Consider the following 21,633-nt stretch of genomic DNA (forward strand, 5'->3'; position numbering starts at 1 on the left):
ATCTTCCAGTGGAAGTGCAATGATTTCAACCACCTCCTCCCCAGACTTTCTCAAAAAGAGAATCAATCACTTCATCCTCTTCCCAGAACCAGCTCTGCTCCTCTTCCTCAGGCTGTTCTTCACCAAAGCAATGCTTTTCCTGTGCCAGGCAAGGCATTAGATGGCTCACAAATTATTTTTTATTATTTGATTGGGCACTCTTTTACTTCAGTGTATAACCTGCTGAATTACAAGGAAAAATTCTTTTCTGCTCTAAATTCTTTCTTACAGAGAAGCCTTAAAGCTCTGAGTTTTCCTCATCCCCAAAAGATTTCCACTAACAAGGCATAAGAAACAGGAAGGAGTGAGGTTTCATCTCAGTTTTCCTCTAATCAAGCAACCCTCCCTGGCGCCCTGTGCTACCTGTCTTGGAGCCTGTTCTGGGGTGAGGGCTGTCCTCTGGCCAGGAAGGATGGGGGTGGAAATGAAAAGAAAAACCCGCAGGCTCTCCCTGGGAAGAGGAACTGGGAGTGCAGTGGTTTGGGCACACAGGCCAGGAGAGAGGTGTTGGCTGATGAAGTGTTCATGCAAGTCCCTTGGTGTGTGGATAAAGAGCAGCAGGAGTCTGTGTATCTCCTTCTGTGTTTCTTAGGAGCCCAACATGCTCTGTGCTCCTGAAAGCGTGGCTGATGAGAGATGTGCTGCTCCTCTGCTTGTCTTTCTCGAAGTCCTTGAAGATCCAGGCCTCCTACTTTTGGGATGCTTTGGGAGGGAAGCGGTTGCTTGTGTTGAAACACCTGGGAGAGGGTCCTGTGGGAAAAAGGTCTCTCATGAGGACCATGGATGCTCTTTGCTCTTCACAGAGGGAAGCGCAGCTGGGTAATTTTCGTAATTTCAAAATGTTTCGTTTCTGAGCAAGAACTCCAATGCTTTTGTCCACCAGACCCCAAACTGGAACACCCTATTAAACATTAAACTGGAAATATGTTAAAACTGCTCATTATGGTCTTAATGAATTATCTGTTTTAGAAGGGGGAAACAGTGAAGAATTGCTGGCGTAAGTGTGGAATAAGATTTTTCAAAGGAATTACCCCAGCCAAGGACCAGGATAAAAGTATTTTCAATAATAGCATTAGACCAAGAAGCAGCACAGCAAGAAATGCCAACTGTAGTCTCTAAATGCTTAAGCAACTTGAAATCTAAAGATGAAAAGGCACTGTACACTATTTACTCTTCTTAATGCTGAATTGTACAGAAGTACATTTATATTTTATACCTCTTTGAACTGGGAAATATGTATAATTCCCACAAGAGGATAAAGTATTTTTGCACTGAAGGATTAGAGAGGTGCTGTTTAAAAGACAGTTTCAGGTACAGCTCTGAAAGGGTCTTTGACAGCAGGTCTGGCCACTGCTCTTGTTCTTTCATTAGAGCCCAGAACTGGTGCTCCACGTCTGCATTTCGTGAGCGAAGGCGCTGGAGGGGAACATCAGCAGTCCGAGCAGATCTTAAGCAAATTGCTGCTATTTGAAGGCAGAGTTCTGCTTCAAAATCAAGAGGCTGATAAATGTCTTTGACTGCCTCCCAGCCTTTGTGCTGGTCTCCACCAGGGTGACCCACTGGACCTCATCCATGCGCAGCCCCAGCCTTTGTGAGGCGCTTCCACCGCGGCCCAACTCCTCAAACCGGGGAGTGGGAAGTGCTGGCTCTTGTGGAGTGCTCCCGTTTGAACCCAACCCGTCGGCTCCTCAGATGCATTTCTCTGTTGGGAGGTTATTACGAGTGACAAGCCTCTGGCAATGTAATCTAGCATTTGAATAAAGCAACTGCTGCGTCCTGCAGGTGACTCCTTTGTGGCCATGCTCGGAGGAACAGCGCAAGGAAGGGCCGCTCCTGCCTTTAAACTTCCTCACCGTACTCGGAGGGGAGAAAAGACAAATAAAAACCAGGCAGTTTAGCTTGCACCATCATTTAACAAGTTCTATTGGCTCAGCTGGAATGGCTGGAAAGGGATCCTGCCCCTTCCAAAACAAGGCAGTGCCTGAGTCGGTTTCATTTGATTGAATGTGTCATCAGATCAGACCACGAGCCTAGCAAGGCCAGAAATATTTTCTTGGGATGACGGAATCCCATTTATCTGAAGGTTTTCTCTCCCCTGACGTCTCTTGCTCTCGGGCAGGGTGGCTGAGGGGTTGCTGGGCGGGCTCAGCCCCTGCCTGCCCCTCTCCACCCACACTCCTGAGGGCTTGTGCTTGGCTGATTATAGGGAATTCTTATTTACTGTGGATCCAGCATTTGCAGCGGGCTCTGGCCATGGGGTCGGTGCTGGTGGGAGGGAGCAGGGCTTTGCCTCCTTCAGCCAGGGATGGGGCAGCGAGTTCTAACCAGCAAATATCGGTTTGAAGCCTCCATTGTGCCGGCCCACCGTGGGGAGGGGGAGAGGAGCAGATAATGAGCTGCTGCATGATCAACCACGAGAAGAAGGTATAAAAGATATAGACCATTAGAAAAGAACAAGGCTTTAAATGCCATCTGAGGTTTTAGCTGAAAAGGCCTTTATTAGGTTAAAAAAAATCTACATTTAACAATATAGTACCCAGTCCTGTAGATTTCTACCGCAAACTCCTCTGAAGTAAACTACAAAGGATTGTGATGTTTCTTCTTTCAGACTTTTTTTTTTAATATGAACTTTTTTTAAGGCACCGTATCCCAGTGAACTATCCTCCATTTCTTTTTCTTGCTGAAGCTGCAGATGTACATTATGCTAGTGTGAAAAAAAGCTAATTAAACTGCATAGACTCTGCAGGAGGCAGAGAAGGCCTGCAGTGCACGGGGGATGATTGATTTGGACTGTCACACAGCTCTGCTGGGTGTCATAACTTAGTGACAAATAAAGGATTACAGTGTCCCAGAGTAACTCTCCCTTTTATTGTTCACCAGACATCAAAGCACAAAAGCATATTAGCATTTTTAATAAGTAGTTAGGTCAGTCGTGGCTTACAGTTTGGAATTACTTCCTGTAAAGCTAAAAAAAAAAAAGAAAGAAAAACCAAACTTATTGGTAGATAAAAAAATATAACACCCACAAGGCAGGAGCGATTCTTCCATTGCTTTCGATCAGGAGTGCATTATTTGTCTAAAACCTGGGGAATGCAAGCTCCCAGCCCATTGTCTGAAAGTGACATTTCTAGCTCTAAAAATAATATTAACAAGTTGAAAACATTTTATCAGAAAAGCAATTACTGAACTTCTAGCATTCAAGGCCTGTGTGTTGCATCATTTGTGCATTTTCATGGGAGCTTATTGTTTTCTGCTTACAATTAACAGTATAAAATGATTATTTTTTAAATCACCTTATCTCTAATGAACATGTATACCTGGAAATAAAGTTGGGGGTGCCTTGTATTTTTAAGAAAGCATAATAATAATAATAATAATAATTTGAGGGTGTTTTCTTGGAATAAACAGAAGTTAGATATAAACATTCTGGGATGGAATAATGAGGCTGGTGTTTTTATCAGGATAAAATTAGCATAATTGTTACACTTTCCCTTTGGAATGGGCAGAGCCTTTTTGGATGGCACTGCTCTGTGGATGGGGACAAAATGGCATGGGCAGGATAAATCTGTGGGGATGGTGGGGGATGCTGGGCTGCTCCTTGGGCACTCGCTGTGTGTTCACACTCAGCCTGTGCAGACCCCCCAGAGCAGCTGGAAATTGTTCCCTCCTCAGTGGAGATGCCCCAAGTGACTTTGAGATGTTTATAAAAACCACAGAGGGTTTGAGCTAAGCCTTTATCTAGGAGGATCCTGGCTGGAAAGACGTTCTCTGTGGCAGGATTGATCAGAACCAGGGATTGAGGGAGAGGTGAGGCTGGATGGCTCCAGAGCTGCTGCTCCATCCACGCCCGTGGCACACCGAGATTCCCATCCTCCCTGTGAAGAGAAAGGCTGCAGTAAAGCTGCAACCTCCACTCTCCTCCGCTCCCCTCTCTATGGATAAAAGTCACCAAAATATTCCCCACATGTGAGGTGCAGCCGCTAAAATCAGTTTATTCACCCCAAAGCACCGACATGTTGACACATTTTCGGATGGCCCGTGTCACTGTTATCAGCTGCAATCCCAGCACTGTCATTAGCAGGGTGCTGTTATCTGTTGTGATGGTCTTTGGGAAATTAACCCTTTACTGACTGGCTTCCTTTATCTTGGTGCTCCCTTATCCTGTTGCTGCTACTTCACATTTCATTGGAGCAGGATCCAACACTAAGAGCACCAAGGGTGGTTTTGGTGGCTGGAGCCCCGTTTTCTGCACCTACCCTGCAAGACAGGGGAAGGACTCAAGAGTTTCTTCTGCATTTTGTGGGGAAATGCCACTTTTCAATGTGACACTTGGCTGAGCTCATCTGGGATGTGTCCCCTTCTCTCGTCACCAGCAGGAGCCGATGGTGCCACCAGACTCCAACAACGGGAAAAGTGCATCCTTGTGTGTGGACAGCAGCCTGTCCTGGGGCAAACTTCCATTACTCCCAGTTATCTCTTAAATTACAAATTTCCTTCCCCCTTCCTTCCTTTCCTGCAGCAGTACTGACTGCATTCCTGCCCCACTAGGACCAACAGACTTCCCTTTGTCAAGAGCAGTGGATGCTGGAGTGGAAAAGCTGCATTAGGAAAGAATAATGTGTATTTTTAAGCTGTCTCTTTATATAATTCAGGAGCTGAAAATGAGGAGAAGAGCCAAGATCGCTGTGGAGCTCCAGCAAATATTCCATGGATCATCAGTGGTGCAAGACCACATTTGGGGAACTACTGGAATGGGCCATAATAGCTGTAAAGCAGATTCCGTTTTCTTATTATCCCTAGAGAAGTGTTTCCTCCTTTCTCACAACTATTCTAATACTTCTTAAATGAAAGCTTCATTTGCTTGGTATGAAATTACCTTTAAAAAAATAATTGAAGAACTGCATTTTTCTTTACAAGAAATAACCTGGCACTTGGATACTTGTGTGACAGACACCTTATAAATACCTGTGATGAATAAAAAATTGATAGGAGATCTTTTGTTTTCAGAGGAAAGAAATGGTTTCTCACTTAAGATTAAATAATATTATTAAATATCACCTTGTGCCTACAGAAAAATCACTTAAGATACAGTGGAGATGTCCAAGGACAGAACAGTATTTACCCATCTGTAGCTGCCAAAACACTGAGACACAGTGCAGGAATTTTTGATGGTGAAATTTCCACCTAAATTTTATTTCCTTTCTTTCATTCAAATAAAACCTTCCATTTAATTTTAATGTAGTGCTTTTTAGTAAATCCAAGTTTGCTTCAAGCTTCAATCCAAGCTTCAAGGCACTTAAACCCATATCCAGAGCTGAATTTTGTGGTGTGGATCCACCACCTGCATCTGTGTGAGTTGGTCCCAATGAGCTTTGAATATTGTGCATTCTTGGGGCTACAAGGACATGATGGAAGACTCTGTCCTCACATTACAGACAAGCTGTAAATCTCAACAGGACATGGGATCTGAATGTTGGAGACTCTTAATCTTGGCAGGAGTCAGCAAGTCCCCTCTGTACTCACACTACAAAGGCAATTTGCATGAGGATAGTTGCAAAGTCTGTTCCTCAGGATCGTATTTTTGTAGTGATTTTCTCCTTTCCCCCAAAAAGAGACGACAGTGCAAACTGATTCATTTTCTGTTGGACTCACCAGCATAATTTGTGCATACCTGCTCTGCATTTTCCAGTTATTTTTCTGGACCTTTCTTGGATATGGGAGTCTCTTCCTGCTCGTGAATCCTGTATACTCACACACTCTTGTAATTTGGGAGGCTCCTGTATATTTGAAAGCGATGGCTTCATTTGTTTTTCCAAGTTCTTACTGAATCACTTGTTGGTGTACAAGTGACATTCCAAGCAGCAGATTAATGAAAGCGCCTTTCTTCTTTGTACAAGTTGTATTACGTCAGAAATTTCTCCACACGCACATCACTTCCAGTTATCTGATTGATACACTTAGACATCACGCATGAAATATGCTTTTATTCATGTATTTGTGTCTGTACACTGAAAAGGAGCCTTTATTCTGGAGGAAGAGTCCTGCAGCTCGGTGCTGAACTGCATGGCTCCGTCAACAGTTGAGCTGGACACTGGCCAAAACCCAGCCTTATCTCTTCCAGCAACATCGGTGCAAGGAACCACAAGAGGTGAATTTTGAAAGACCCATTTGGAAAAAAAACCAACCCCAACAAAAAACCCCCACACAAACTCCTGATGTCACTTCAAATCCACAGCTGGGAGATTCTGGCTGGTGTGCGCTGCCCCTCGGCAGTGGAGTCCTCGTGGTGCGAAGGGGAAGCAAAGGGCAGAGTTTGTCTGACCCTAAAAATCCTTACCTGAGGGCTTGGCTCTTAGGGCTCCATGTTCTGTGTGTAGCACGGTGTGGAGAAGCTGGGGGGCATCAGGAAGGCAGCCAGTGGAAAAAAGCTCCTGTGGGGTCTCCCATCTCAGATGTGAGGCATAAGCACATGCCAGGCCAGCTGGGGCTGGTGTCCACTGCTCCTGGAATTGCTCGGTGCAGGGGTGAAGATGAAGGTTTGCTGGGGTATTTGTCCCACAGCAGCCTCAGCCAGGCAAGGGCACCATGGGGCCTGAGTGCTGTCTCTCCCAAAGCCCTCCTGACCCATAAGGCAAGACCTGACAGGCAGAGGAGAAACTGGTGGAGAGCAGATAGATCACAAAGACCAGTGCTCTGGTTCTGTGAGTGAACCTGAGAAGACAATCGTGCTCAGAGAAGCTGTGGTGCCTCACCCCTGAAGTGTCCAAGACCAGGCTGGATGGGGCTGGGAGCAACCTGGGATAGTGGAAGGTGTCCCTGCCATGGCAGGGGGTGGGATGAGAGGAGCTTTAAGTCTCTTCTCTGTTCACCTGCAGATCTGTGTGAGGTTGTGTGAACTGGGCTGTGGGAAGAGCCACCAGCTCTTTGAAGTCCCAGCCCATCTGCAAACAAATTGTCTAACAGCACCCTAGGAGAGGCTCACAGGCTGTCATTGCTGAGACAGGCTGAGTCACAGGGCCCAGGATGTCATTTTGTGGCCAGGTTTATGGCTGCAGGTGTCCACCCTGCTGAAAGCAGCTGGCACCAGGAGCCTTCAACCTGGATGACACTAGTCTGAGGGCAAAATGTGACCTCGGGGCGCTGTTTCCTTCCCTCTTTTTATCCCAGGCATGGATACCCAAGAGAGTTTGGATAAGAAGCTGAGGTGGGTTTCCTTTCCATGCTGCAGGAGGCAGGTAGAGCTGGTGGTGGTTTGGACCAGATGAAACACCGAGGAGCAGGTCTTAGTTCTGTAAGAGCCACGATGTTCAAATAATGACATGTCCCACCAGCAGAAGTTGCTGGGCTGGGCCTGGCATCTGTAATTTCCAACCCCATCCCAGGACTTTGACTTCCTCTTTGAAAAACACCCAAGACCTGCTCAGAGAGCCCATTTGCTAAAGGATTTCCATAATCCATGAGCCATTAACAACCTCACACAAAGCAGGACCTTAACAGGCAGGCCCGGCACAGAAGCCAAAGCCCACAGGAGCTTAATTTCTCTCCTGTCCTTCCCCAAAGTGGGCCACAGTTAATGCCAAAAGGGGTTTATGCTATTACTGCAAGAGCTCTTGGATCAAGCATTTCACTCACAAGCTTCCTATTTACTTCACTGCTTTAACACTCTGCTGAGTTAAGCACATGCAGCTCTGGAAGGAAGCAGCAGCATTTGCAAAAAAATAAAAATAAAGACTTTTATAGAAATATTTGTGCATCCTGTGCACAAGCAAAGCCTCACAATAGCCAAGAGGAGAAGCAAAGCCCAAAGTAATTTTTAACCAGACACTCCAAAACATGGGGGGGAAGCAAAATGATGGCAGGTCTGTGCAAATATTACTGGATGTGAAGGAGATGCCCGGGCCTGGGGGTGTTTTGGGGAGCACAGAACAGTTTTCATGCTTGTGCAACAGCAGAGCACTTTTCCCCCCCTTTTCTTCAGCTGAGAGATGAATGAGCTAAAATGACAGAGAGAGAATGGAAAAAATAAGCAGACTTGGATCTGGACTAAATGTACTCGCAGGATAGAATGTTAATTTTACCCAGATTTGGTTTCACTTGGGGAAAAAGAAATAGCATTTAGTCTCTCCTAGCTGTCTGCATAATGTATAAATGTGGCACTTTCCAGTGTCACCACAGCAGTGACAGGCACGGCCTGGTCGGATTTTTCTGCACTAATTACCTTCCACTGGAGAGATTTCCTATCAGCACGTGGCCTCTCCAAGCACATGTGCTGCAGTAGCATCAGGGGTGAAGCTGGGAGCCTTCACTCCAAGTTCCCTTGCTCTGGTTTGCTTGAATCAAGCCTTAATTAAAATGGGAGTGGTTTTTAATTTAATTAAGAATATTGAATCAATTAATAAGACACTTAAATGATTACACAAAGTTAACTGTGAAGAGTTTCATACTGCAGCTCCTGCTTTAGCTAATTCCTGATTCGATGAGCATTCCCAGCCATCCAAAAAGCTCAGGTAATTAGCAGCTGATTGGGTCATAAGCTATTTTTAACCAACCACCCCTTACAGAGTGTGCTGCCTCCTCCTGCAGAAATGGAATATTTCAAATATACTTTTGAGAAAAACAAGGAAATTGCCCCTCCAAAAAAAAAAAAAAAGGCAAGTTAAGGAAAAGTTATAGTAGGAATATAATTGGCAATATGATATTTTTTTAATTGAGTTAACTGAATAAAAATAAGCAAATGCTTTGTGTCAGTGGTGAGTTCGAAGCAGGCCCTGTTTCTGGTGCAAATTGCAGGGGTATTGTGGGTGGGGGAAGCACTTGAGGAAGTGCTGGGATATGGAAACAGAGGCTGTGGGAAAAGGGGCTGTGGAAAATGTGATTGTGAACAGTGCTGGTGGCCAGCTAATAGGGCTGTTGTCCTTTTGGGGTATGACCCAGTACAGCTTCCAGTGGGGAAGCTGGTGGTGGCTGTTCTGCAGTGTGAAGATGTGCAGGGACACCCAGGGACACGCAGAGACATCCAAGAACACCCAGGGACCCTCAGGGACATCCACTGTTCTGCCTTATGTCCAAGTCCTCCCCTGGGCAGAGCAGAGCTGAGCCTGGGGATAAGAACCAGGCACCAAAATCCAAGGACTCCAAGGTTTCTGGGAAATCTGTCAGGGGCTATTGTATCACACATGATGGATGCGGTGCATGAGAACATCTCTGGATGACAGCAGTGAGGGGATAGGGGAGGGAAAAATCACCTTTTCTCTAAGATCCTGCTGTTCTTTTCCTCTGTGGCATCCTCTGGTTCGGTCTGAAGGAGTATTTGCAGTGGAGGAAGTGTAATTTCTATTTGCCTCACACACAGAAAGGCCTCATCATGACACCAGGGGATGTCCAAAGAGGGCCTGACCTCCCCTCATAGCACAAACATTAAAATATTCTGCTGCAGGATCACAGCGACATCTGAAACTTTCCTTCATTTTCTTCCCCCTCATTTTTTCTCATCTCTTTGGGTCCTTTGGCCCATATGTTGCTAATTTTCTGTCTTTTCAAAGCACTCTGTTTCATTTAAAGTCAGAATACATTCTATTCATCACCATGAATTCTAGGGAAAAAAGAGATCTCAAAGGTCAGTGTTCCCCTTAATGTATAAAATAAATGAGCAAAGCACTGGTTTTTTCCTTTAGCTTATTACTTTTCTTAATCTACTTTTTAGGTTTACTGTGGGAGATCACAGGAGGGACTTAAGCAGTCGGTCTTAGAAAGGATTCTTATATATTCTTGCAAGAAAGGAGTCCTTCAAAACTGCAAGTCTTTGTAGTTGGATCTGCTGAGCCAGACTTCAGCCAAGCTAGTTACTGGTCAGCAAGCTGGGGTGCCACTGCAGGGACATCCACAAGTACCCAGAGGACTTCACTTCGCAAGAGCTCACTTTCACTTGCTGTCCATCACATTTGCCCTGGAGAAAAGATTCACTCTTCTTTGCTAAGATATTGCACCGACACCCTGAGATCTGCGCAAGGGAGAACAATGAGAGAAAACTGTGGCATTCAGATTTTGCAGTAATATTTCAGTGGATCTTACCAAGAGGCAAGTTAAACTGTTAAAATGACTCAAACCCAAGAAAAGCACGTAAGATGATCTGCTTGTTTAAATTCTGTTGTTGCAGAGGGTGGGTTCTTTGTAGAAAGCCATCATGGGATGAAATTCTAGAAGGCCTTGTGGTAGATCACGGTGCAGCCTTCAAAGAGTTAATGGCATCTGTTGCCCACTATTTTCCTGCTTCTCTACAATTTGCAGTGACAAGAGCTGGGCTCTCCCCAGCTGTGACAGCGACAGCAGCCCTGGGCCAGCCCACGCCAGCCCTCGCAGGCTGGAGTGACCCGGGAGGCGCAGCCAAACCCAAAGTCAACTCGAGAGCCAGCTGAACCTTTCTTTACAAAACCTCAGACCACATCAAAGTGCCTGGATTTGTGTTCTGTTATGAACTGGGAGTTTGGGCCAAGTTAGTTAAAATGTTCATCAAGACTCAGATCTTTGTAGTGAATCTGGGCCTGAGAACTGAACTAACCCTGGTTTGGAGTTCAAAGCAGCTGGGCGGCGAGTCTGGAGTGGGACCATGGGTAGCTGGTGGCTGGATTTCCCCCATTCCCATTGCTGCTTCACACCATGGATGGCCTCGCTTGGGAGCCTGAATCACCCCTAAAATTTTGCTGCTGCTCATTTTCTCAGCCACTTGGCCAGAGCTGTGGCCAGAGCAGGTCCAGCTGAGGCTGCAACCTCTCCCCTGGACTTCAGTGGACACAGTGCATGAGACCTTCTGTGCACCTTCCCACCTTAACCCCGTGTGGGCAGAGTCCTGCTGCTTCTTCAGAACACTTGCAGGGTGACTCGACCAGTAAATAATCCCAGGAAAGTTCTCTTCAGTGCTGCAAGATGCCTACTCTCATCTGGCAGTACTTCAGGGCTGGCACTTCATCAGTAGATGAACAAAGCCAAGTAATGCAGTACAAGTAAAATTATTACAGTCTGAGGTATTTCCAAAACAAGAGCCTGACCAGAAAAAAAAAAAAAAAAACAAGAAGAAGAAAAAAGAAGAAGAAGCAAAAAAGATGGAAGGAGCAGGCAGGGAGGGGCTTTAGCAGCTGATAGCTTTGAGCTGCAAATTTGGTATAAATAACATTTCTGGCTGTTTTGAACAAGTACAGAAGTTGCATATCTGTAAGTGAAAGTTTCTTGCTTTGCAGAATGGCTCCATCAGTCTGAATTAAGCGTTCAGTGGGAACCAGGAACGATGCTACTGAGAGAATCTCGGCCTAAAAACCCGTCAGCAGCAGGCAGCTGTTCTGGGATGCCTTTTCACCACGGGGCTATTTGATCTCCCTTGAGGTTGATCCGAGCCCTGCAGACGGGTAATGGGTTCTTTTTGAACAACAGGCCCACAACATTTCTGCATCTGCAATGGAAAACACTGTGGCAATGAAAGGAAATGGGGTCTTTTAGGTCTTGTTTCTGGCTCTACCACTAATTTGTGCATGACCTTGGGCAAGTCAAAAAGCATCCCTGACCTCAGTTTACCTAGTGAGGTAAAGGGGAGTGGTAACGCTTTGCAGCCTCTGCGGTCTCCGAGATTTCACTGATGCCGCTTTCCTCAGCCTGCTGAGACAAGTGAATCGTGTCTCTGCCCATCCATAGGCAGCCTCTTTCCTGATCCCAAAAATCCTCTTCAAACACACCGAAGGTAACACATGCTCAGAACTCAGTGCTGGAGAGAGTTATAACCCACTCCTGACCCCTGAGCATTCCCAGGCAAGCATGTGCTGGGCTAATCCATCAGGATATCACTCACTGATCACCTGATGCTTTCCTTGAGATTCACTCCTTGCTTTCAACCAAGAAACAAAATTGGTCTTAGAAAAGGACACACATTTTAAGCCTGACTTTTCCATCTCGTGCCGCATTCAACTTGCACACAATTAATTTAACACCCAGCTGGTGGTAAAATTAGGTGCTTCCTGAGCATTATGTTTTTTAAATTGCTTTCTTAATGCTTTCTGCTCTATCAGGGCTGTCCTGCTGAGGAAAGGGCTAATATCCTCCCCCAAATTCAACTTTTCTCTCAGCACTGCGGTACAACTGAGAACAATATCCCTGTTGTAAAGGTGACTTTTTATCAAAGGTACCCAACAGGCTCTCTAGAATTCCTGAAAATCTTCCATGTCTGGAGGTGTTTCAGATGCACAGCTGCTGGGTGGTTAGACCTTTCATGGTGTTCATTTAATGGGGACAGTATCCATGGAGCATCTCCCCATCCCCTTTCCAGGCAGGATTTTGACATCCAGCTTAGCACAGAGTTGCTGCTCTCTGAAATGGAGATGGGATTCTGGCTCTGGGAGCTGTGAAACCAAACAGGCAGCAAAATCTGTAGCAAGTTACAACAATTTTCTTAACCTGCAAGGCAGGGAGGGAGGGAGAGAAGAACCTTACATGAGACATCCCATGTCTTATTATACTCCACACATCCACGGCTATTGAAACTCTCTGATTCCCCTGTTTGAGATTTAGCTGCAACATCCCATTTGTTCCAAGCAGATATGTAAAGTCTCCTTGGTATTCAGGTTCATTTAAAGATTTACATTTTGTATTTCCTTGCTCTTTTTCTGACGATGTACATAAAACAGAATTGTAAATGTTTAGGAAAATCAAAGCTATTCTTAGATGCTTGCAATTCCACTAAGTTTGTATTCTCTAATTTGTGCCACGAAAGGAAAAGGAAATCTGTGAGAGGAGCTTGTAGTTTGCTTTCTGAGGTTTTCTTCACTGCATTTCCATTGAAACTTGGGGCTCAGAGTTGTGTTTCTCAAGGCACTTTGAAAGTTCCTCAGTAACCCTTTCCTCCAAAGGATGTGGCTGCAGCCACCTCTCCTACCTTTCCAGAGGGCTGTAGTGGAGAGTTTTAAGATTAATCACAACAGAACCAGCTCTGGGAGATATCCAGAAGCTCAGCTAAACTCCTCTACCCTGGAAAAATTGGTGATACATGAGTAAATTCTGCCCAACTGCTTTTTAAATGCTGTGGTTTCCACAGTGCTGGGGCGCAGCCGCAGCTGGAATAAAGTTGGTTCTTAAACTCATGAGCCAAAATGCCAATCCACCTCTTCCCAGAGCCTGTGGCCAGCCCCATTGGTGCTCCCAGATCCACAGTCCATCCCTGTGGATGTACGTCAGAGGTTGTAAACTACCACGGGGAAGAAGCAGTTTCAGATTAGGATCTCTGGAAGAAAATCATTCCCTATGGAATCCAAATTGGATGAAATCTGCCCTTCTTTTTTCTTCCTTCCACAGAAGTCAACACCTTGAGAAAGTTCAGCCCCACTATGCCAGCTGGGAAGGGAAATGCTGAACAAAATTCCCAACCAGCAGAACGAGAATTTTCAAAGGAATGAGAATTGCATTCCCTGAAGCGCAGCCCCAACACTGCTCTTGGATCTCTGCTTCTGAAACTGAAATTAAAAAAAAAATTAAATAAGTAGAGTTCTTACTTCACCCTTTGCCCAGCTCTGTGGGAAAGGTGGGTTTATCTAAACTAAAGTGTTGCAGTCACTGTGTGCCTTGATAAACTCCACTCTCTGGAGTGAAATTCAGGAAAATCAAGCGCTCTTTCCTGCTCTGCCACCTGTCTGATGGAAAAACTGAACACTTTCCTCCCAATATGTGCAGTAATGGGAATTTCTCATCCAGAGAAAATTTCTCATATCTAAAATGTTCCTCTGAGTTAGAAAAAAAAAAAATAAAATGAGAGGTGTGGGATTTTCCAGGAATGGAAATTATCATTTTTGGAGAATGTGAAGGAGAGCATTTCTCCACACCCAATGTTCAGGTGTGTCCTTGTGTCCTGCCCAGCTCCAGGGACCAGTGAGATCCCCTGGCTGTGACTGGGGATGGTCAGCGAGTCTGGATCCCTAAGGAACCTGCCCTGAAGCTACTGGTGAAAACCATCAGATAAAAATTTGCTGGAACAGATTGTTTCTGGTGAAGATTTTTTTGATTCTCTTCTTAAACCACAGGAGTGCTACTGACTGGCATGGGGAGCACACGTGCTGAGGGCAAGCACATGCCTGCTGGGGGCACCCACCTGCTCTGCTTAGCGAAGGGTTTGTGACTGTCCCTTGGCCAAAAACGTGCTGAATGTCCCCTCCAGCCCAGCTGGCCAAAGGGCAGACATTCAGCACATCTGGGTGAGGTTAGAGGAACTTGGCCTGCTGTTTTACCTCTGCAAGTCAGTGCTGGAGGAATGCTTTGCACATATGAACTATCTCATGCTCACCAAACCACTTATTAGTTTCAGGCACTGGCCCCTGTGTTATTATGGCCTTGATAACTTTATTAAATTCAGCCCCAGCTTATTCATCTCGCAGAATGGCCTTAACTATTTGTAGATATTTTAAAGTAGCCATCCTTGCATCGTGATCGCTTCCAGACCTCGCTGAGAGACACGCATGTGTTTGAAATGCCTGCTTTCCTTCTCCATTTCACCATAAAGTAGCCAATTTAATTTTGCACAATACCATTTGATAACAACCATGTGTGTGTGTCTTCAGCATTTATGTACTTCAGAGAAGGTACTGCTTGGTCAGTGTGAGATAATTTCACAAAGGAAAACAGAACCAGATGTTCCTCCTTTTGACTTGGCTTCTCCCTTCGCCTATCTTGTTTCTAATGTCAGTCTCCACTCAGGTTTTCCATTACTTTGGGAAGGGGATATCTTTACACTTTGTGTTTTCATTACCAACGTGCCTGACAAAGTGTTGGGAGTAGCTGGGGTAGATGATTATCAGCTTAGCACCTCTGAGATCATTATCAAACCCTAAAGATGCTCAGGAGACAAACAAAGGGAGAGGCATGTGCTGGGTGGGTTTCCAGAGGAACTCCAAAGGGAAAGGTCACCTTTTGCACCAAATCTCGTGGATAGTGTCTGGATGCTTGGGATGCAATCTTGAGCATGCCAGGGAGGAGTGAAGGGCATTGTCAGCTCCAGCAAACGGGCAGGAAAATGAGCAGATGTCTTCACTCAGGCGCTGGAACGGGCAGTTTAGCCATGGTCACCTGGTGATGACTTTTTGCTGTTCCTGGTCCTCCTCCTTGGCTGGAAGGGTCCAGGTGAAGGTGGCAGCACCTGGGTGTGTTACCTGGATGTCAGGAAAGTGAAGGGGAGTTTCCCTGAAGTTGTAAAGTGGAAGGATGGGGAGGACAGAGGGATTTGCTGATGGAAGGAGGAGTTAAACTGCGTAGAATACAGCTGGGCAAGGGACATCCCTCACAGAATCTGGAGTGGAACCAGCAGGCTGGGAGAGCAGCTGCTGAAGTGCTGGGGACTGGGAAAGCCCACGGTTACTGAGGCCACAGGTGGAAAGCAGTAGGTGACATTTCAGAATCACCATGGCAGTCAGGCCAAGAGGGGACCATCGGTGACTGCAGCATCCTCTTCCTCACCTCAGCAAAGCACACCGGGGCTCACCGAGGTCTCCCTGCCCATCCACCTGGGCTGAACCCGACAATTTCTGTTCAGAAGCGCCAGCTGTGGTCCAGCTATGGAATTCCAGAGGACCACTGCAGTGCCAGGTGGATTCCATGGGAACATTGCTCTGGACCAACCAAGTTTTACAGTGTGTTCACTGCAGGTGGCCCATGCAGCAAAGCTCGGCTTCCTCACTGTCCTCACTGGCTGTCACCCACCGGTCAAGCCTGCACTCCGAGGAGAGAGAGGAGCTTGTTATCTGCCTGGTTATCAGCACTGTCCTGCAAACGACCCATCCTGTGACAATGACACATCAAAAATCTGCTCTGAGAACAAGACCGAACACGGATGGAATGAGAGCCGAGCCCAGTGATCTGGAGCTGCCCAGTGGTGCCACTGCCAGGCTGGAAAGCTCTGAGCTGCTTCATTTACAGGTGCTTTTACCTTGACACCGGCTGTTATTAAGCTCCATTATTAGAACAACACTTTGTGATCCTCCCATGACTCACCCGTCTTGTGACATCCTGGCAGGGAGAGCCCTTGGCCGCCGTGCTGGCAGGGCTGGAGTCTCTTGGAAGGAGCCGTTATTGCAGGGAGTGTCTGGCCTGGATCACAGCTGCCTCTTGGGTCACTTGAGCCAGGCAGGGATGGATTCCTCTGCCTTGGACCCATGGAGAGCTATGGAAGGCTCCAAGGACAACGGCAGGTGGCTGTCAAGGACCTCCAAGAAAGACCAAGCCCTTTGGCTTTGAGGACAACACACAATTTCTGCTCATTGCCTTTCTTCATTCCTTTTTATTTGGGTTAGAATATGAGCTCAGCGTGAGCCTTGCATGTATTTTAGTTAAATCATCCCAAATTTGCGGAAAACCTTATATAGGCGTGAGCTGATCTCATGAGTCATGCTCATTGCCGTGAATGCTCCACGGCATATGGTAAAGCACTGGAATGGGACACATTCCCCAAGCAGCTGGCTGGAGTCGTGCAAATCCTGTTACTGGCTGGCACGTAGACCAATGAGCAAAGGTCCTGCAGAAAGAAGTCCTGATAATCACCATTTCTTAGGGACTAATCCTAAATGCCTCCGCTTCCTGTCACTGCTTGCGGTAATAACAGCAGGTGCCCATGCAGAAATCCTTTTCCCAGCACCTCCTTCATGTCTTTGCTTTCCAAGAGGGAAGTTGAAAGCCTTTCTGACAAGGATACAGAAAAAACACCATCAATTTTTTAAAAGTCTTTTTCTCTTGAATTGTCAACTGTTTGTGATTTTCTTTTCTTTTTTTTTTTTTTTCTCCAGCTGTTAAAAAAGTAATTTTGTCACTCAATGCACTTTCAATCCAGTAAATTGTAGGAGAAGGCAATTCCACTGGAGGCCTAGCTGGAAGGAAGGAGAGATATTTGCTTAATACATGCTAACTGGCAATCATCTTGGCAGTATCTTAGCCCTGCTGCAGTCGAGGTGGCTTTCATCACTGGAGGTATAATTTGTCTCTACCTTTCCAATTGCTCCTTCCTCTCATCTCCTGCTCCAGTTTACCGGAACTAGTAAAACTCCAGCTCCTACCCCAAGCACAGAGATGAGGAGCAGTGCTCTGTGCTGATCAGCCTGGTGGCAACTCTAAATGGTCCGTGCTGGTGCCTACTGGGAGGTGCTGGCGGCAGCAGAGCTCTGCCTCTGTTCCAGGCTGTCTGTGACCTTTACGCCTTCAGGGCTCCTTGGGGCAGCCACCCACAGTCAATTGTTCCATTGATTTCAGTGGGTATCAGATGAGATCTTTGGTTCCTGAGGGCAGGATTATCAACCTGGGATATCTAAGGTGAGGGCTCAGCTCCACATAAAGCCGCATAGATAAGGGACTGGATTTTTTGGAGGGTGAGTTCGGGTATTCAGAGTCACTGCAAATTCTGTTTGCAAATTCTCTCTACAAATTCAGGTACAGAAATCCTCATGCTCAGGTGTTACACACTGGCCTCAGGTGTGTAACTTGGGCCCTCCGGTTGGGAAAATACAAAATTTTTCTCTGTGTCTGTCTACAGAAAAAAACAAAGCACCTTTTGTAAGGCAAAGTGTAAATATTTGTCACACTCCACTGAAGTCATCGCACCACACCTGGCCCACGCCACCTCCCTCGGAGCCCAGATCTTGTGCCACCACCATGTGAGTGATAGAAGAGTGTCTCTGTAAACACAAGTTAGGACATACCATGATGATTCCATAGAATTGCATAAATTGTATAGTCTAACTTAGAGTGTGTCATGCAAAGCACTCTGAAAAGTCCCGAAAAGTGCCTTTGAAAAGAGGCTTATCAAGACCCCCACGCCCCAGTTGCTCTTCCTCGCCCCTCTATCATCACAACACCCTGGTCCTTATTTTCTAGGTCATCCAGCTATGGCTTTCTCTCCTGTGAAAATGCTTAGGTCATTTGTTAGTGACAACAGGAGATGGATCTTTTGGTGATGTAAATCAATGTCACTTCAAAGCTTCAATGGAGTGATACTTATTTACACCTTCAGATATCAGATCCTTATGTTGTGCTTTTATCTGTGGCAAAGTTCTTTTTTTTCTGAAAGGTAACGTTTTGTTGCAAATTTCTATAATTAATCAACCTCATTTCTATAGCAATAGGAACTATACAAATTAATAAAATAAATATTCCAACACAGTTTAATTCTGGCAAAGCCATGCTAAAAACCTTTCCATCATTCCTCATTATGAAGGCAGCAAAACGTGCTTAACAGAATATCTTATCAAAATTAGTGAAAACATTAAACTTCCCAAAAAAACCTTCTTTTGAAAAGTTGTTCTAAGCAAGTTTCTAAAATCTCAGAAGTATTAAATCCTCATTAATATAAGCTCAATGTATTTATGGTGTCAAAAATGTGTTTTATAAAAGCCAAAAGCAGAGTTGCACAAGTTGCCTCATTATCAATAATCTAGCATCGTCCCTTTTATGTGTCATTTCTTTACATAATATACTATCATTTATGACTTTTAGCAAATACATCATGGCAAAGGATTACTCTCATCAGAGGCAGTCTTTGAAAAGGATATGCTAATTTCTAGAGAGCAAGAAAACATCAAAACAGTGCCAGCAAATAGCCAAGGGACTTTCATGTCTTAATATCCTTCAGAAGTGCTTTATCTCCTAGTGCAACGTGTATCATAGTATAAACAGGAAATGAAACAGCCAAGGCATCAAAGAACCACCAGTGCATGGCTGTAATTTTAGATCAGGTTTAATAAAGGTTATCTGCAGCAGGCTAATCAAACAAAAGGGTGTATGTTTTAAAGCGCCATTTGATAATTTTCATTTAAGGCTCCCGATCAAAGAGATCCTAACAATGTCTTACTGACTCCAGATAGATCCCTTTGCCTCACTTTTCAAAGTAGCTTCGTTTATTGCTGGTAAAACTGGTTTTGATGTTCTAATTTTTTAGGTGGAGGAGAGATCAGAAACTGCTCTGGTTTCCTGTGCACCTTAATTTGGAAAGCAATAGAAAGAGAGCTGAGAAGGAAATGAGCAAACACAGCGAGGGTCAGGAAGATCTCAGGGTCGCTTTTGTGAGCTCTCCGTGGACCTTGATGCCCAGACAGGGGCTTCCATCCCTAACAGGATGCAAAGAGAGGAGACAAACCTGGAAAAGACTGGGCCAGGCCACTGACTAGTTAATGAGAAGGCAAAACACCCTGGAAGTGAGAGACCGAGGGGAAAAATAGAGTAGCTTGATCTTGGCTGGCTGCCGGGGAAAGGCAGGAGGAGCCAGACGGGCTGTTTTCGTGACACTTCTCATCTTTGGCCAGCAGGAGAAGCTCCACTGGCACCATCCACACACCACTGAGGAAGGGAATGGCAATTTGACTGTCCTACCCTGGGACAAAACCTGCGGAGCTTTTGCCTTGTGTTTCATGACCAATTCCTGGATTGCACTTTCAGGCCAAATCTGATTCAGGTTCCTGGAAAAAAGGGCTATTTGCTGATTTCTGGAAGTGGACTAATCCCACTAGGAGAGACTGAGAGAATCTACCCTCTTGTAGCAAGGGAGAGGCTTCTTTGGGATGCCAGTGGAGTCTTCCGTATTCCTGGTTTATTAATTATTCTGTTTGGGGAGCAAAGAGGGAGATGAGAAACTTCTCCAAATGAGAGCTTATCAAAACGGTTTTATTTCTGGCAAGGCTGATATATCCAAGGAGCGAAACATAGTTCTAATATTTTGTCAAAGCTTTCTGCACCATTCAAGCCCAGGGATGTTTCAAACTGATTTCCACACAAAGACGATGTTTCCCATTAAATAGGAATGCTCGCCTTGAAAATAAATATCTCCCTGCCATAGGAGAGTTATGGTGGGATGGCTCATGGAAGAGCAGGAAAAGCTTACCACCATGCCAGTTATCAGGTCCAGGCAGGTCTGACTGTTTTGGGGAGAGATCTCAGCTTTTTTAGGGACCAGCCTTCCTCAGCTGTGTCCAGAGGCAGGGGCTGGCAGGTTCAGCACCTTCCTTGCATCACTGGGGCTGTTGTGACTTGTGTGTTTGTAAAGTTTGTTGTTATTTTTCATGTTCGGAAATCCAAAGCTCTGTAGGGGGGAGTTCTAAAGGAAAACCCAAATAAATAAAAAATTCACCCTTGGGTGCACTTAATGTGGTTGAGAAGAAATGTGCTGACTCCCAAATGTTCTCCTTCCCACACACTTCACAAAATGCTGGTTTTATTCATACACATGTGTATATACTTCCTGCTGATGCTCTCTTAAATGAACCAATACACTTTTATCATGGTATTCGTAGGAGCACAAGACCTTGGTCATACCCATCCAGCCTCAGTTTGCTTCCTTTCCCTTTCAAGTAAATTTTAAATTACCAAAGAAGTGCTGATAACCACAAAAATCTCGTTATTGGCCATGAAAACTCAACCATAAGTAATCTCCCCAAAACCAGTCCCATGAAATATTCATGCTCTGGGAGCTCAGTTCCAGGCAGGGGGGTCGCTTCCGACAGCAAACTCTTCGGGAGAAGAGAAATGGTGATTCCTCTGCTTGCAGAAAGGAGAATGCTGCCAAACTGCTTGGCAGGATAATGTGCTAAAAAACAAAAATCAGGACTGTTTTGTTAAAATACTCACAGCAAGGGTTAGGGTCCCACCACGAGCACCAGAGAGAGCAGTGCCAGTATCCCATCAGCAGCTCCCTATCGATCCCCGACGTATCTGCAGCCACCCTGGATCCCTCCCTGTGCTGGATTACTGCCTCCAGCACAGACACCAATCAATAGTGACTGAAGACTGGTAATGACCAAATGTCAGGGACTTTTCAGCAGCTTTTTGAACTAATATTGGTGCTCCCTAATCCTGTTATCAAAGGATACCATGAAAAACACCATGACGGTGGGTACGAGTTGCCAACCTTTCACAGATTCATATACTTGAGACCAGAAAAAGCCACTCAATAATCTTTTTTTCTGCTGACCTTTATTTCGTGGGCCATTAGATTTCATCCGTATCAAGTGCAGTAACTGGCGTCTGAGGTACAACTTGTGCTTGGCAAAAGCATATCTTCAAAGGAGGAAACCGGTCCTGATTGAAGACATTGGAGCTGGACACTTCACCACCCCTTGGCAGTTTAACTTGGTGGTTATGACAGTTTATTTCTGGGCACTCTTCTGCCTGAGGAAGTTAACTCAGGGCGAGGGAATGTGTGTGAGTAAAGACAACAGCCCCTTTCTACTTAACTGTCTGCAGACACAAGCGCAGGCACAACAGTCATTCACAAACACTCCACAATGACTGCTGTGTCTACAGGCTTTATTTTGACTTTGTCTGCCTCGGGTTTCACCTGTTGGTCCTTTTCGGTGTGTTCCCCTCCTAAGCTGAGAGCTGTGATTTACACTGACTCGCTTTTTCACGCCTCATGCCCGTCTTCTACTTGGTAATAATCCCCAGAGATGCACATAATTCCTCATGTCACCTCCAAATCTTTCATGTCCGTTCTGCCATGGCCAAGCCAAAGAGTGGCTGAAGTCCTGGTCCAGCTTTAATGAGAATAACAGAGACATTGTAGGTTGGACTTGATGATTTTGGAGTTGTTTCCCAACC

The sequence above is a fragment of the Aphelocoma coerulescens genome, chromosome 18, assembly GCF_041296385.1.
Source record: "Aphelocoma coerulescens isolate FSJ_1873_10779 chromosome 18, UR_Acoe_1.0, whole genome shotgun sequence".
In the NCBI taxonomy this organism is placed as follows: Eukaryota; Metazoa; Chordata; class Aves; order Passeriformes; family Corvidae; genus Aphelocoma; species Aphelocoma coerulescens.